The following is a 17,584-nucleotide window of genomic DNA, read 5'->3' as shown; positions in this document are numbered from 1 at the left end:
AATGAATATTGTGGCGGACCACCAGGTGGCTCCACTCACACACAAGTTGAAAGGAAGTGTGGGGGTGGAGATTTTGGCACTACTATATGTGAAGTTCTGTCAGTTAATAAAGTTGTTGGAGTGAGACACTGAGACCTCTCCTGTCGTTGTTAATTACCTCCACATTGGTGACCCCTGTAGTGAACATGCTAAGGCTCGACGACGAAGCCAGCTCTGGCCTGGAAGCATCGGCGGCCGCCGGACCTTCACCTCCGCCGATGGCTGCGTTTGCTGTGGCGCTTAAATTGCCGGATTTTTGGCTTCACGATCCTCCTTCATGGTTCATGCACGTAGAAGCTCAGTTTGCTCTTCGTGGAGTTTCAGCCGACGACACCAAATACCACCATGTGGTGGCCTCACTTGACCCGCTGTCAACCCGCCGTGTGATGACTCTCCTCCGGGATCCCCCAGCCCAGGGCAAGTACGCCGCCCTCAAGGGGCTGCTGCTGCGGCGTTACTCCCTCTCTGATGCTGAGCGGGCCGAGAAACTCCTTTCCATCGCGGGCCTGGGCGACGGCACCGCCCTCGAGCTCATGGAGAGCATGCTGTCCTTGCTGGGCGCGGAAGACGGAGGATTTCTCTTCACCCACCTCTTTCTTCGACAGCTGCCGGCTCCAGTGCGCGCTGGCCTTGCCAACTCCCCGCTATTGGCCACGAAGGATTACCGCTCCCTTGCGGAAGAGGCGGATCGCATCCTCCTGGCTACCAGGACTTTCGGCGTCCAGACGGTTATTCAGGACCCACCAGCGTTTTCCCCCTCCCCCTCACCGATGCTCCACGGGCCCTCCGACTCGTCCACTGTGGCCGGAATCGCTGCACGGCGGCACCGCGGAAAGGGGCTTTGTTTTTATCACCAGCGTTTTGGAGCGAAGGCACGGCGCTGCCTCCCGCCTTGCAGTTTCCAGACCCAGGGAAACGGGCATGTCAGCGCTCTGTAGCAGCCGCGACCGCTGGCAACAAGGAAAGGCTGCTTTTCTTAGAGGACTCGCGCTCGGGGAGGCGTTTCCTGGTGGACTCCGGCTCACAGAAGAGCCTTCTTCCCCCGGCTGGCTCGGACAGGCTAGCTGAGGGTTGCGGGCCATTGCTAACAGCGGCTAATGGCTCTCCCATCAAAACCTTCGGTGAAAGGTTGGTGACTGTTTGCTTTCACGACCGTGACTTTCAGTGGAACTTTGTTGTTGCTGCTAGCTCTGTGCCTATAATAGGCGCTGATTTTCTTTGTGCTCACGGACTACTGGTTGATGTGGCTAACAGACGTTTAATTGATGCTGTGTCCTTTTCCTCATTACCCTGTTTGACTCGGGGTGCTCAGCCCGTGGTGCATGCTAACTCAGTAGATTCGGGTGACGTTTTTCAGTGTTTGCTTTCTGAGTTTCCCTCACTCACTGTCCCCACTTTCTCGAGCACGGTGACGAAGCATGGGGTAGAGCATTACATAACTACAGTAGGGCCCCCGGTGTTCGCGCGCGCGCGCCGCCTCGACCCCGCCAAACTGGCTGTCGCTAGGGAAGAATTTGCCACCATGGAGCGTCTGGGCATCGTGCAGCGTTCGAACAGTGCCTGGGCTTCTCCGTTACACATGGTGCCTAAATCTGATGGTCGGTGGCGACCTTGTGGGGATTTCCGCCGTCTTAATAATGTCACGGAGAACGATCGTTATCCCATTCCCCACATCCAAGATTTTTCCGCCCATCTTGCGGGGACCTCGGTTTTTTCTAAGATCGATTTGGTACGGGGATATCACCAGGTTCCCGTGCGCGCGGAGGATGTCCCCAAAACCGCCGTAATTACACCTTTCGGCCTTTTCGAGTTTCTGCGCATGCCGTTTGGCCTGAAAGGTGCCGCCCAAACCTTCCAGCGGTTGATGGACTCGGTCTTGCGCGGGCTGCCCTTTGTTTTTGTATATCTTGATGATATACTGGTGGCCAGCAGCTCGAAGGAGCAGCACATGTTCCATCTGCGTCAGGTTTTTCAGCGTTTGGCGGAGCATGGACTGATTATTAATCCGTCTAAATGCCAGTTTGGGTTGCCCGTTCTCGATTTCCTTGGGCACCGTGTTTCCGCCGAGGGCGCGGTTCCGTTGCCTGACAAAGTCCGAGCTGTTTCGGAATTTCCGCGTCCCACGACTGTTAAGGCACTGCAGGAATTTTTGGGGATGGTGAATTTTTACAACCGTTTTCTCCCCAGAGCGGCACATCTGCTGAAGCCCCTTTATGGGGCGTTAAAGGGTAAAAAAGCTAATGACCCCGTTGACTGGTTTCCGGACAGCATCCAAGCGTTTTCTGATGCTAAGTCAGCGTTAGCTAATGCTGCCCTTCTGGCCCACCCATCCCCCTCAGCGCCGATTGCGTTGACCACTGATGCGTCGGACATAGCGGTGGGTGCGGTGCTGGAACAGCGAATCTCGGGTGTCTGGCAACCGCTCGCCTTTTTCAGCCGTACGCTACGTGACAGCGAACGCAATTACAGCGTTTTTGACAGGGAGCTACTGGCGCTCCACCTGGCATCTCGTCATTTCCGGTTTTTTCTCGAGGGTCGTCACTTTACCGCATACGTGGACCACAAACCCTTGACGTTTGCCATGTCCAAGGTTTCTGATCCATGGAGTGCACGCCAGCAGCGCCAGTTGGCAGCCATTTCTGAGTTTACCACGGACATTCGGCACGTGGCTGGTAAATCCAATCATGTGGCTGACTGTTTGTCCCGTGCGCTGGTTTCTCCCGTCTTTCTCGGCATAGACTACTCCGCCATGGCTGCCGATCAGAGCGGTGACCCTGACATCCTCGCGCTTAAATCCACCCAGACGGGCCTCATACTGGAGGACAGACCCGTGCAGGACGGTGGTCCCCTCCTCGTCTGTGACGTTTCCACCGGCCGCCCTCGCCCTGTGGTTCCCGCTTCCTGGCGTCGTCAAGTTTTTGACTCGGTACATGCTCTCTCTCATCCAGGGGTCCGGGCCTCTGTTAAACTGGTCAGCTCTAAATTTGTTTGGCCAGGCCTTCGCAAATCTGTTAAGGAATGGGCGTCGGCGTGCATTCCCTGCCAGCGCGCGAAGGTTCATAAACACACCAAGGCGCCCCTGGAGCCGTTCTTTATACCCGGCAAACGTTTCGATCATGTGCATGTCGATCTGGTGGGTCCCTTGCCGCAGTCACAAGGTTTTACGCACCTTTTGACTGTTGTTGACCGGACCACCAGGTGGCCGGAGGCGGTCCCCCTGGCGTCCACTACCGCAGCAGTGGTGGCCAAGGCGTTTTTGTCGACCTGGGTCTCGCGTTTCGGCCCACCCGCGGACATTACGTCAGACAGAGGCCCCCAGTTCATTTCCGAGCTTTGGTCGGCCATGGCTGATGGGCTGGGGGCTAAAGTCCACCGCACAACCGCATACAACCCGCAGGCTAATGGGATGTGTGAACGGTTCCACCGGTCACTGAAGGCTGCCTTTCGCGCCTCCTTAAAGGATGGCAATTGGGTTGACCGCCTCCCGTGGGTTTTGCTTGGGCTGCGCTCTGCGGTTAAGGAGGATCTCGGCGCTTCCCCAGCTGAGCTAGTGTTTGGTCAGCCCCTCCGCGTGCCTGGAGAATTCTTGCCTGAAAATCCTCCTCCCTGCTTCGATCCATCGGTGCTCTCTCTCACCCCGCTTTTGCACTCGCTTCGGGTTCCTGGTCCGGTGCACCATTGCGTGCCTGACACCTTTGTTCCAAAGACTTTAGAGACTGCTAAGTTTGTTTTTGTCAGGCACGATGCCCACAGGACACCGCTGCGGCCGCTGTATGACGGCCCGTTCAGGGTTATTGAACCGGGCCAGAAACATTTTGTTTTGGATTTTGGGGGTCGAAGGGAGACTGTGTGTGTTGACAGACTTAAACCAGCACATGTTCTTCCGGACAGTGATGTAGTGCCGGCCCAGGCCCCTCGCCGTGGCCGACCTCCTGCGCTGGGGTTGACAGTCTCTGGTTTTCCCCCCAAGACTACCCCCGGACCACCAACGTTTGAGCCTCCTCCTGCCTTTCCTGCTCGCCTTCACCAGCCTCGTTCACAGGATGGACCTTCCTCTGCCTGTTCTCTCCCTCCCAGGTTCAGTCGTGCGGGTCGTTTGCTTAGACCCAGGGTCCTGGACTGAATGGAGACCTGACTGTGTGTTCAAGGGGGGGTATGTGTGGCGGACCACCAGGTGGCTCCACTCACACACAAGTTGAAAGGAAGTGTGGGGGTGGAGATTTTGGCACTACTATATGTGAAGTTCTGTCAGTTAATAAAGTTGTTGGAGTGAGACACTGAGACCTCTCCTGTCGTTGTTAATTACCTCCACAATATAATATTTAACTACGTCAGCATTCATAAGCTTGCTGGTTTTAACTTGAACTGATTACCAAAAAAAGCAACATCCTTGTGCTCTTCAGTGAGGCTGATTTATTTAATTTATTTATTTATTTTGGTTCAGAAGGAACTGCCTGTACTGGTAATTTGACAGCTTCCATGTTTATGTCAGCGACGATTACAAATACTTCATAAAATGCACATTTGGTCACACAGGCTGTTAATTGGAGGGCTGATTTAGATTTTGAGCACCTGTAGATTACTCAGTGGTATGTTGGTCTGACACTGGTTTATTGTTGTTTTTTTTTTATGTTGGACAAGGTTAAGGGGAATTGAGGAACTGTTGGTCACATGACATGGTCAAAACACCAACAACAAACATACTGTCTTTTTAGGGACTATACATGAATTTAGTTAAATGACATCTTGATGCACTCTCAAGGAACGCTGGTTTGAGCGGGGAGTCAAGGAGGCCATTAACGTGAAAAGGGAAAGACCTCTGAATCGAGGAGGGGGCCTAAGGGTGCATCTAAGGGTGCATCTTTTGCCAGCTTGAAATGCTGTGATTGCAGCCATTCCCCAACTCTCTGTGAATGGTGCTCATGGCCATTGATCAATGGTCTTAATCAGGAGGCTTAATGAGTGGTTCTCAAACTGTGTGCTGTAGTACTGTGTACTGTGGCTACATGTTTAAAACTATCAGCACAATACAAAAGTTCCAAAAGTTGAATGTAGTAAAGACACAAATGTCTTAAAAAGCAGTAGTTGACATAAAAAATCATTTACCTTGAAGTGAAAGGGAGAAACATTTTACTGATTAATTTTTACAGTCAGGAGGATGACTTTGTTCAGTCAGCCGCACACCAATAAGAGTTGGCAGCACATCTCATATCAACTCTTGCTTAGAGAGAAGTTTTGTTTTTCACCCTGTGGTTTGCTTTCCGAGAACTTTTGTCACACCCATTGTCTCTTGCCAAATGCACTAGCGAGGTATTTCTTTCAAATACTCTATAATCTTGAAGGGACCAACACATTTCTCAGCACAGCAATCCATCTTTGGCAATTGAGAGCCCAGAGCAGTATTTCCAAATTTTAAAAAGGTCAGAAAGATGTAGAAGAAAGGGCATTCATGCCTCTCTCTCATCACCCTGTCACCGATGTGTGTTCACAACGAACAGTAAAGGACAGCAGGGTCAGCCTTACTGTTTGGTTGTGAAATGACCTCATAATGGATCTATGTGTTAACTACAGCATTTCACAGGAAATCCAAAACATGGTGAATTAATGAGCTAACAAAGCTAACCCCTTTTCTTCTCACACACGAAATTTTAAATAGCTAACTATAATTGTTTAGTGACTAAGGGCAATTGATTCCCATGATGGATGGCGTGAGCAGTCTCCTAAGCGAGGTCACATGGAGGATAAGAAAGCTCATGCATAGCGAAAGGACAGAGACACTCAGAAGAATTGTAATTGGGAAGAGACGAGTAAAAATAGGACAGGAGAGACTGAAGGTCTGAAGAGTGTGAAATAAGCAAACAATAAACTCAAGGTTGCTGTGTTTCCTAGAGATGAACTGTTTGCAATTTAAAAACAAATCAAGTTGCACCAAGAATACCAGGAAGAAATGAAAACTGAAGTATAAAGTACTAAAGCATAAAATGTTTTTATCTAATGCTCTCTGATTACTCAGAAGGTTCTGATGGGGAATTAGTAACATCGTTTTGACCCTAATATCATCAATATCCAATCAAACTCATGAAATTGCAATACATGACAAATAATTCAAGGAGATATGGAAATCATCACCAACATACAGAACCTCAGTGACTGACTCAAAGAATAAAATCAATAATTTGTTAATAATAAGCAAATACCCAACTGCCACTGTTCAACTGCTTGTTAATGCAAATATCTAATTAGAGTTGGATGTCTCCAGACCGGTCTTGGTCTCAAGACCAGTTTTATGTGCTCTTGGTCTTGTCTTGGTCTCGGATCCCCCACTCTTGGTCTTGGAGTCAACAGTACCCATGACACACAACGTAACATTCGATAATGTGTCATGCGCAAAAGCATCAGCTCTAAGAGCCGTGCTTAGAGAATGCTTTGTAGTGAATCTGAAGAGTCAACTCCCATTGAGCGAGAGCCGGCTCCTCACTTAATTTCCTTTCGCTGCTCAGCTCTCACAGTGGCTCAGCTATGCTCCAATCCCTCCATATTGTGGCCAATCACATGCGAGGATATAGGATAATATCATTATGTGAAAAACAGAGAGGGTGAGAGACGCAACAGTCAAGTGGAGCGTGCGTCTGTCCTCTCAGTAAGTGAGTGAGACAGTAGACAGCGGAGGGGAGGGCTGTGCGAAAACAAAAACACATAAATATGCCTGACACCCGTAAACAAAGCAGCATCTGGCTGCAGTTTAAAGACTTTTTCGTCTCGGTCTTGGCTCAGTCTGCCTTGGTCTTGGTAGTGTCTTGGTCTTGGTTTAGGCGGTCTTGACTACAAGTCTATATCTAATCATCAGCATGGCACAAAGTCAGTGCAATTAGGCATTTAGACGTATTCATGACGATCAGCTGAAGTTCAAACCAAGTATCAGAACGGGGGAAGAAAGGTGAATGAGGGACTTAGTCTGAGCGTTTCAGAAACTGCTCATCTACTGGGAATTTCTCACACAATCACCTCTAGGGTTTACAGAGAACGGTCTGAAAAACAGAAAATATCCAGTGAACGATACTTCTCTGGGTGAAATTTTCTGGTTGATGTTAGAGGTCTAAAGACTGATTTGAGCTGATAGGAAAGCAACAGTAACTTAAATACCTGCAGATTACCGCCAAAGTATGCAGAAGAGCATCTCTGAATGCTCAACATGTCAAACCTTGAAGCAGATGAGCTACAGTAGCAGAAGACCACACAGGATGCCATTCGTCTCAATTAAAAAGAGGAAACTGAGTCTTTATTTAGCATGTTGCCTGGTCTGATGAGCCTTGATTTCTTCTGCAACCTTTACATGGCTCGGTCAGAAAGAAAAGCATGGATCCATAAAATAACAATTTTTTGTATACAAATGTCAAGGAGCTACACATGCTCCTTCTCCTACTGCATATACTTGAAAACAGCATCTGATAAGTAAGTTTTTAAATTTCTAACTACAAAGTTTATGCGAAAATGCAAATCCAAATGCAAAATTGACACATAAACACATTTAAGAGTAAAAGTGTGTTCCTAATCAGAAGTGCAACAAGTATCAAAATGCATACAAACAAAAGTAAATGAAAATCACCATGCAAATAGAAAATGCTGCAAAACAAATTTACCACACCTGAAGTGCCGTGCGACACCGAAGTGGCAGTGATGGGCTCGATTTGTCCGAGTGGGTATCCCATTAATGTCCAAGAGCCTTTCTGGTGTAGCCATGCTTTTCGTAGCAATTTTCTATTTCCCTACTTGGAATGTGTTCAGGTTATTTGTTGTGTTTCTTGTTTTTAATATTTGCAGTTTCTCTCTTGTGTATGCCCTGTTATTGGTGACCATTGCACGTACTGTACATACAAGCAGTTTTTCACTCACTAACTGAAAATTGTTGTTACACTAGAAAAAGTTCTCCAACAAGTCAAGGCAAATATCTCAATGAGAAATATCAAACAGGCCAGATGTTTGAAGACTAACTTGGCCATTTTTACTATGCATTTAAAAGCTGGCTTGTATTAACTGACTGGGCACCTAATTGACCCGAATTAGCTAAAAGATCTTTTTCTTTTGGTTATATTTTCACAGATGCTGTCTTTTCATTTTCATTTTCAACTTCACCAATCAATCAAAGTGTCCCTTGACTGTGCAAATTCAATTTTCCTAAGAAATTTAATGAGAAAAATTGAAGAAACGCACAAAAAAGACATTTGAAACCTCAAGTATGTCAGTTCCAAAACATGTCACTTATTTCCAAAACACAGGAGACTGAGGCTGCCAGCTTTCGCTTCAATCACGTAATTGGCCGGCCCCAAAGATCTGCAATTACAGCACATCATAATTAATGGCCTGCTTTCTGGAAATTATTCAACTTTTGTCCTTTCACCATCTTTTTTTTCCTGGTCTGCAATTAAAGCTGCCACCTGAGGAAATGTGAACGCACAATTACAACCGACATAAAGCACCGGTCATCTCGGGTCAGTGTAATTTCAATACTCATCACAGGTGATGGGTAATATAGTAAAGACTGTCTCGTGGAGTTAGGCTGACTGTCACAACACCAAACCTCTTTGCCATAATGGATGACACTGATATTAACAGCAAAGTGCTAAGAGGGTGTCAAACCCACACCGAGAGCATGACATGCAATGGCACTACGTAACGCAAGCAGAGGCTTTCTGAGCCTTTTGTTTGAGCATGTCACTCATGACAAAATGCCACTGTTGCAGGTGTTTTTATATTAAGCCATTTAGTATTTTTTTCTCACTTTATTTCTCAAAGTTAAACAAGTGCAAGATTTTCATCCCAGACAAAATGCAATATTGGGGTTTCCACCAGTTTACTACAAACCTGTAAGCTGATGGGCCAAAGCACTGGGAACCTATCTGACAAACACTAAGGCGCTAACTCATTAGCATTTGTACCTCTTCCTGTTGTGACAAATATAATGCTTTTTGAAAGGAATTAAGAATCAGATAAATGCTATGACTTAATCTTGTTCACCAGTTCAGCTGATATCCAACAACTGATTATGACTGATTGCTTAACTAATTATATGTCAGAGAGAAATGCAATTCTCCGCTGTCACATTGGAAGAGCCTACTTACATTAATCAGATACTTAATTAGAAATACTCTACTAGTACTGGGTTGGACTCCTGTTTGCCTTCAGAGCAGCTTTAATTCTTTGTGGCACAGATTCATTAAGGTGTCCATGTTGGCATAATAGCATCTCACAGTCTATCATCTAGAAATGAACTGATTGTGGTCTCTGGCTGGTCAATCAACCAATTCCCAGTTCTCAACCTGGTTTAGTGAACTGCTGGTCCATTTCACATATTGCCAATAATAAGCCAGTCAGTTTCATGCATGCAAAACTTGCACACAGCCATGCAAGCAAATAGTCATGTGTACACTCGCAGCCACATTGTTGTGAGTGCACCTTATTTTTACAATGGAAGACATTTCCCCAGCCCAGTGGTGTGTTTTGCTGTTTGGCACTTTGCAGAGTGAATATTGGAAGTCCATCCATTCGCTTCCGCTTATCCTTTTCAGGGTCGCGGGGGGCGCTGGAGCCTATCCCAGCTGTCATAGGGCGAGAGGCAGGGTACACCCTGGACAGGTCGCCAGTCCGTCGCAGGGCCAACACACAGGGACAGACAACCATTCACACTCACATTCATTCGCACATTCACACCTAGTGGCAATTTGGATTAATCAATTAACCTATCCCCTCAAGCTGCATGTCTTTGGACAGTGGGAGGAAGCCGGAGTACCCGGAGGGAACCCACGCAAACACGGGGAGAACATGCAAACTCCACACAGAAAGACCCCGGCCTGATGTTGGAATTGAACTCAGGACCTTCTTGCTGTGCGGCAACAGTGCTAACCACCGTGCCACCGTGCTGCTCAAAACTAAACACACAGATACAGATACAGGAACAGAAATGTTGATTTAAAATTCTGTGACAATAAAATTTACAGTAAATCATAATCTAAGAGAACTGCGAATTGGTTGTATGAACAAATTTAGACACAGCTCGAGTCTCATCTGACATGATGGAAAAGACTAGTACATGAGCATGAATCACATTCCTGAAGCTGTGTATGCAGCGTGGGGAAGATACAGCACATATACAGAGTGGAAAATTGGAAGTGGACATTAGGTAACCAACCATTTCTACTGCTTTATTTTGCTGTAAACCTTTTACACCAAGGAGCTATGCTTCTAATTGGTATACAGTAAGAAAAACTACAAGGCACATAATTCATTTTCAACAGGCCTAGTTATTGATTTAAACTTAATCAATGAAGCACGCATTAGCATTAGCCAAGGACACGATCACCCCCCCAAACCACCTGCAAGGAAGTAGGTTACAGCTGTTTAAGTGACAGAATCAAACAGAGGGGAACACAGAAGGGCGGTACTACCTTTAGGTTGATAAAATCATACATCAACACTTTGTTGAGAAGTCAAATAACCTAACAGAAGTGATAAGGACAAGCAATGGACTGGGTTTAATGAGTGTGCTGAACAAGTGTTTGTGTAATTGAATGATGGGTGTTCAGCACATAATTTATTCAATGACTCGTGCTCTTCAGATTCTACAAAAAGATTTGAGCCCTCTTCTCTGCATCAACAGTAATTTTAGTGCCTTGTTTCATGAAACTCTGGGAATAAAAACCTACTTTCCTGCAGCTGGAGGTTCTGAGGCGCAAGCTATGCCATTGGAAACTGAAAGCTCTCTGCAGCAGGTGAAACATCTACCTCAACTGCAACCGTTTTCCATCACTTGCGTTGCCATTTGCGCTAAAGATTAAAGCCCTCTACTCATCAGCAGCAGTATGAGCTGTGCCCACGGCAAGTTGGAGTTCAGAGACAATGAGTAGTCAAGAAGTACTTCAAAGAGACTCTGGTACTGATCACGTATACCAAGCCTAACCATTGCATAAGCTTTCATTGTTGCAGACCAAACCCTTTGCTTTAAAGACTTTAAAGCTTACATCTTATGTGAAAAAAGCATTGAATTGACAATAAAAAATTACTTTGTTAATCAGCTGAGACACACAAAATCGATTGGCAAACCAGTTTTGATAGTATTCAAATTTCAGTTTGCTTTAATTATGCAAGTGTTCAGTTTTATAGCAGAAAGATGATTGGACGGCAGCAATGATGTCAGTACTGAGTTTTACAGTGTGGGGAAGTGGAAGTGATGTGACTAGCAGAAGGACAGCTGGGGAAACTAAGATGAATGCATTTGACACAGAAAAGAATCAAACACGTTTGCTATTGCTAACCTTAGCTTTTTGCTAATGCTAAGCTATGACTTTTATTTGACTGAAATTTAACTGGACTTGCTTACTCACTTACTTACTGTGAATGATTACCTGTGTGCAGTTACTCTTCAAAACAAACAGGTTTCCATATTTGTTCAATTGTCATGTTTTTGTGTACATTTGTGCTGGGACTAAGAGTTGGTACAGCTACGAGTTACTGGTATGTGCTCCTGTCTAAAAGTGAATGTGGTAACTTTCCAGGACTCTCTGAAAGGACACAAGACTTTACTTTATTCTCTTAGGCAGAGTAAAAGAAACCCTAACATCACTTAACTTAAAGATTTAAGGCCTAATTAAATTAAAGCATGCACACTGACTAATTAATGTTTGGTTGCTTACTAGCATTATCCTGAAATACATTCAACATGACTATATCTAACATGCAATCTATGTAAACAGTCAATTTCATCTATATGCTTTATCAGCCTGGAAAGCTTCTGAGCATTGTTCAAGCTTCAAGCACAAAACCCTGGCTTGTCTCTTCCAAGCTGGCCTCGGTCCATCCAGCTCAGATCAGCCATTCCATTGGATTATCATTGACAGGAAGTCTGGACCTGCTGAGAGAGGCACTTTCCCTCCCGATTCTTGATCTGACATTGGGACGGACAACAAACAAGTCTTTTCCACAGGGAGCGCAGTGCTCCATAATCCATACTGACCTTCCCTGGCTGCAATTCAGCTTTATTTTTAGTCAAGCTGAAGAGGAGAAACCTAACCACGTGTTGTTGATGCAGAGAGAGCTGCAACAATTTTCCCAGCAGGGCACAACCTTATCATCGTTTTTATTTTGATGCACAGCAAGAAAATACTGATTTTGTTCCTTCAGGCATAAACTTAAGGTCTCTTTATTACTCAAGATTACACCATATGGCCCTGATGGAAGTGCCATGAACGTGTTCAGGAAGAAAATACTGAGCACAATAAAAAAAATAACAGTAATGTCTATGAAAAGAGCACTTAACGCTTTACACTGTTACACAGGTAATACCCTTTTCAGAAAATGGAGACATTATATCAGTGTGTTAAAGTATCACTATTCTATTACTGAGACATGGAACCTTTAGATATTTTTTATCACAGCTTTGTTTTGCCATAACAACACCATAATGGCAAACAAGGCTTGGTATTTGTACAACATAATGTCCATCAATACATTAGGTGAAATACTGCACAAGGCTTGAGTTTTTTAACCATCAACTCTCAATAGTCACGTTTACAATTACAGATGCCAAATTATTTGTGCGGTTAGTATTTGAGCATATCAGTGCACCTTTACTTTTTACTGTTATCGTGCGGTCTTTACCTTACAATATAAAGTGCCTTTAGGCTCCTGTTGTTGTGATTTGGTGTTATATTAATAAAACTGAAATTGATTTTATTGAATTGACTATAAAGTACACAGTGCAAATTAACAATCAGATCTTGATATCTCTAAATCACTAAAGTTCTCTTGGTTGGAAATGTCCAGCAGACAAAGGATTGTGCAGGGATTTAAGAAAGACTTCTAGAAACAGCTGCAAGTTCATAAACTGGAATTGTTGCGATTGGTGGTAACTCTTGTTAATCTGAGCTGTCACAGACTCTGTCTTCATGTTGGTAAAGACTTTACCATAATGTTGTATTCTGAGTTTAACACTTTAACACACATTAACATTTCCGTAGATCTAAAACTGCAGAGCAAAGTGGAGATGGAGGTTTTGCAGAGGTGTGAATGTGCAGCTAAATTTGACCTCATGTTGCATTTTAGGGTACTCTCCAAAACCTTTATGTTTTTGGTTGATGTAAGAGGGACTTGTGTTGCTGCTGTCTTATAAGTAATGTGACTGCATGGTGTCTTAAAAAACACATACATAAGTGATACATAAATGTTGTATGTCTGACCTAGTAAGATTACTGTAACAACTTCTATAGAGAAGTGATGTGTGTATTCAAGGATGAAGTCAAGATAGATTAGAGAAACCAGTGTATTCGATGTCAGTTTAAAAAGGATTATGGGTATCATGTTTTTAAACTTGTTAACCATAAGCAGCTTGCGTTGGCTGTAGCTCAGGAGGTCGAGCAGGTCACCTACTTAGCAAGATCCTAACCCCAAGTTACTCTCTGATACATCCATAGTGTGAATGTTAGATAGAAATGCAGAAATGAGACAAGTTGAACCCTGAAACTATGCTTTACAAAAAAAAAAAAAAGAAACTTTTAAGTGAAAAATGAGAAAACAAAATAGCACTAACCTAACAACAAAATTGGGACTATTTAATTCATTCTTTTTGTCAAACATTTCCATAAAAACACCACCAACAACAATGGATTGCCTCCTCAAATAAACACTGGCACAGACTTCTGCCTTGGGCTCTATTTAAACGGCAACAAACTCTTCATTCCATATACACAGTGTCATTACCATGAACAAAAACACTGTTTCTCATGTTGTGTTAGCTTCACAGATAATATCCTGTTACATTCATCCGACACTTTTAAGATTTGTTCAAATTTGAAAAGCCCAGATGCTGTTTGTCTTTTAAAAATCATGACAGGTGGTCAAATTAAAACAAAGAGTTACAAAGTGATTCGCAGTTTGATGTATACTACTGTATATACTGGGGAGTGACTAATACAGTGCTTTCTATAAACTTTTCTGCAGTTTGATTGACATCTACAATGTAGAACCACAAATATTTTCATTTCTTTAGTCCTGGATGTCAAACTAGTGATTAAGCTGATTTTAGCACATACTGTTCTGTCAGCTAACGTAATATTATTAATATCATATAATAATTCAAGCAAGTAAGCAGTGCTATGGTTAAATTTAGTGAAAAACTTATTGTTTTTAGCGTACAATCATACTAATAAAAAGATTTAATTTGAAAAAAAAAAGTTCATACATAAAGTAACTAATGTGGTTTGGGCATACCAGGTCCCACACAAAGAACTGCACTGACCTTAATCCAGATCTTATACAGAATGGCATCTCTATTAAGTATCTGACAAGCTAACCAGTAAATGTCGTGGTCCCCTTGTCCTCCAGGTGCTGACCCTCTTTGGCTCTACCTGCCTCCCTCTGTCAGGTGTGTATACTCGTGGGTCTTGGGGGTGTGGCTTTCTCAGGCTTTGGCAGGTTTGATTACTCACTTACCTGCAGTATTTAACCCTCCTTGGCTCTCCTCTTCACTGCTTACCAGATTGTTAACCTACATATTATGGTAGTTTTACTCAGACCATCTCAACTCTTGCTAGCTTTTGATGTTTTTTCTTTGCCAGCCTCTGAACTCAAACTTACTTTCCATGTCCTCTTCTGCTCTAAGAAGTCACCCTGCTTTGCCAGCCAGTCTGCCAACCTTCTGATGAAAACACACCTGTATGATAAAAGCCAACTCTGGGAATTAAATCAGGTAACCAGTTGAGCTGCCTTGAAAAAACTGTTTTCTGTTCAGGGCCTGCAGACATTGGGGCTGAAAACTCAATCCTTTGTTTAATACTTTAAGCTATTGCTTAGGTTTTTGTCCTGTAGCCCTACGCTGTGCTTGATTAAAGTCTCAGCTGAGCACCATGCCTGCAAGTTTTTCTCCTAAGCCTTAACAAAATCTACTAATACAGCAGCAATATAAAAGAACGTATAATGCTTCTGCAAATCCATATCAAGCCTATCATGAAGTCGCTAACATTTCTACTCTTATAACTTTGTCGGAACCATTTCTCTCCTGAAATAACACTCGGATAACCTGATATTTAGCTCTACTCCTCAGGTGTGGACGCATTAATCTTGAAAAATTCTAATAATCTGTTCAGCAGTAACCATCACGCCAAATCCCCCCTGGACCCAAAGAGTGCCATGAAACCGTTTTTGTTTTTGTGGTCATTCTCTATCTGGATGGGCTTTTAAATGGTGCTATGTTAATGGATTAGCATTTTAACTTTAATATATATAATTTAATTATTGCAAATGTCCTCAGCTATTTACATACTTTGGGCAAGCATTGGATTATCTAGAGACCAAAGTGTCTGGAGCAAATTAAATGAGATTCTGTGCCAAAGATAATTCGGTGATTACTTTCTGGAATGTTAATATCAGAATAAGTAGCTAAAGAGTAAAAAGTAAAAAAAAGGTGACTTCACCTAAACAGAATGATTTTTATGGTGTGCGTGAGCAGGCGTCTGTGTGCGATTTGTGCCTGTGTGCTTTCAAACAGCTGCAGTGCTTTCAAGTCTCTCAGAGTAGAAAGTACAGAACCAAGAAATGGAGAACAGGGGGAGTAAATGTTAAAATTACCATATTGATGGATGTTACAAAATAGGAGCCTCATCTTTTCCATCTGAATTTCAATGATGCATAATCATAATGGTCATTTGCTTTAGGTATTTGCATAGTTTCCAGAATTATTCAATTTTTAGGTCATTTTTTTACCAACAAAGAGAAATGAAGACAGAAACTATGTTTTAATGTGGGTCATGATTGCTGCAGTACCTGAAGACGGGCACATGCTGAAAGAATCTCTCAAAAGTATAACTGACTATGAAACGTGTCAATTAGATGTTTAAAGGCTGACACTTAGAGGTTATGAACATGGGTTAATACACTGCTCAGACTTCTGTATCTAATCGCCTATAATTAGTCATTCAGATGAGTCATGCATTTAGCTGGCAGGTTTTTTAATGCACCCTTGAACTGTACTTTTTTTTTTTTTATCCTGAACGTTTTCCATCTTTAGTGTTTTTTATTTCCATAATACAGTGACTAGTTTATTCATGTGTGCTCTGGCTGCGTGTTTGGGGTCAGTATGTACATCGCTTAAACACTGTTGAAGGTTCCTGCTATTAGCTGGCGACTTTGCAGAAAGGGTCAATGATGTGTTAGCAGCAGTGGAAAGCTGTTTCTAGTGTAGTTTGCACTTCACTGTCACTCCTTTCATGCACTGAAAATGACACTAATGTTCATATTTTCAGTCCTCAAATTGTAGACTGCTCTAGCACTTTGTTTCTCAATCTGCTAAACTCGGCTAATTGCAAAATAAAGTGCTTCGTGCTGTAACCCATTACTCATCGTTGCAACCAAGATTTGCAAAAGAGCATTTCTGACACGAGTCCAAACTTGAAGCAGAGGGGCTAAGCAGCGGTAGACCACGCCTGATGCTGCTCCTGTCAGGAAAAGACTGGACGAACTGAGGTTACAGTTTGCAGATTTCGCCAAAACTGTACAAAAAGCTGCAAAAATATTACCTCATCTGATGATTCTTTTGGTCATAGGGTCAGATTTGGCATAAACGACATGAAAGCATGGATCCATCCTGCCTTGAAGCAGGGGTAACCAGATCTCAGCCTAATTAGGGCACATTTGGAATGTGATGAAACTAATCATGGATGTGCAGCAACTGTGTGATGCTATCATGTCAATATGGACCAAAATCTCTGAGGAATGTTTCCAGGACCTTGTTGAATCTATCCATGAAGTATTAAAGCTGCTCTGACGGGTACTAGCAAGGTCACTTAATAAAATATTGCATAAGTACACAGTGGCAGGTAATTTGGATGTTTGGGTTTGACTTTGTTTTTGACTTAGTTAGCACCCAGAACTTTCACTAGTAGTTTCAGGATTTGGGTCCTATGATACAATTGATCTGCTGATTATCTCTAAACTATGTCTGTATATCATCTATCTGTTCATGGTTTGCTGTAGCTTAGTTTTATCTCACTTGCTCTACAGTAAGAAAATGCAGCAATCGTTAAAGAAATAGATTTTTAAAAATAGATTTGTCATGTTGCTCTTTTGTTTTGGTTACATGCCCGGCATTACCGAGAGACTCTTTAACCTGGTGTCCTTTGATGTTTTCTATAAAACAGTGCTATAGATACACTCAGTCTAGTGTTTGCATAAACTGTCCATGGATAGGCTGCTGCAGGTTCCTCGCTGAGGTCTCCATAGCAACCCCTTGTCACCCGCTTTTTAAGTCAGTCGCTGTAGCAGTCATGTCACAGGGAAATACGGCCTCAGTACCCATCACAAAGTGACAGTGCAATTTACTTTACCCCCTAATCCGGTTTTCCCTCCTCAGAGACGCATCAACACCTGCATTACTTAAGGAGGAAAACTGAGAATGTGTCCCAAGTAACTGTAAAACTGATGCTTTAGTTCATTTCAGCCTGTATAATATCATAAGGACCATATACACTCTTTTTTCTGTCTCCATCAGCCATTTGTCCAG

This window comes from Astatotilapia calliptera, chromosome 3 (genome assembly GCF_964374335.1).
Source record: "Astatotilapia calliptera chromosome 3, fAstCal68.1, whole genome shotgun sequence".
NCBI lineage: Eukaryota > Metazoa > Chordata > Actinopteri > Cichliformes > Cichlidae > Astatotilapia > Astatotilapia calliptera.
Note: the sequence above shows the minus strand (reverse complement) of the source record.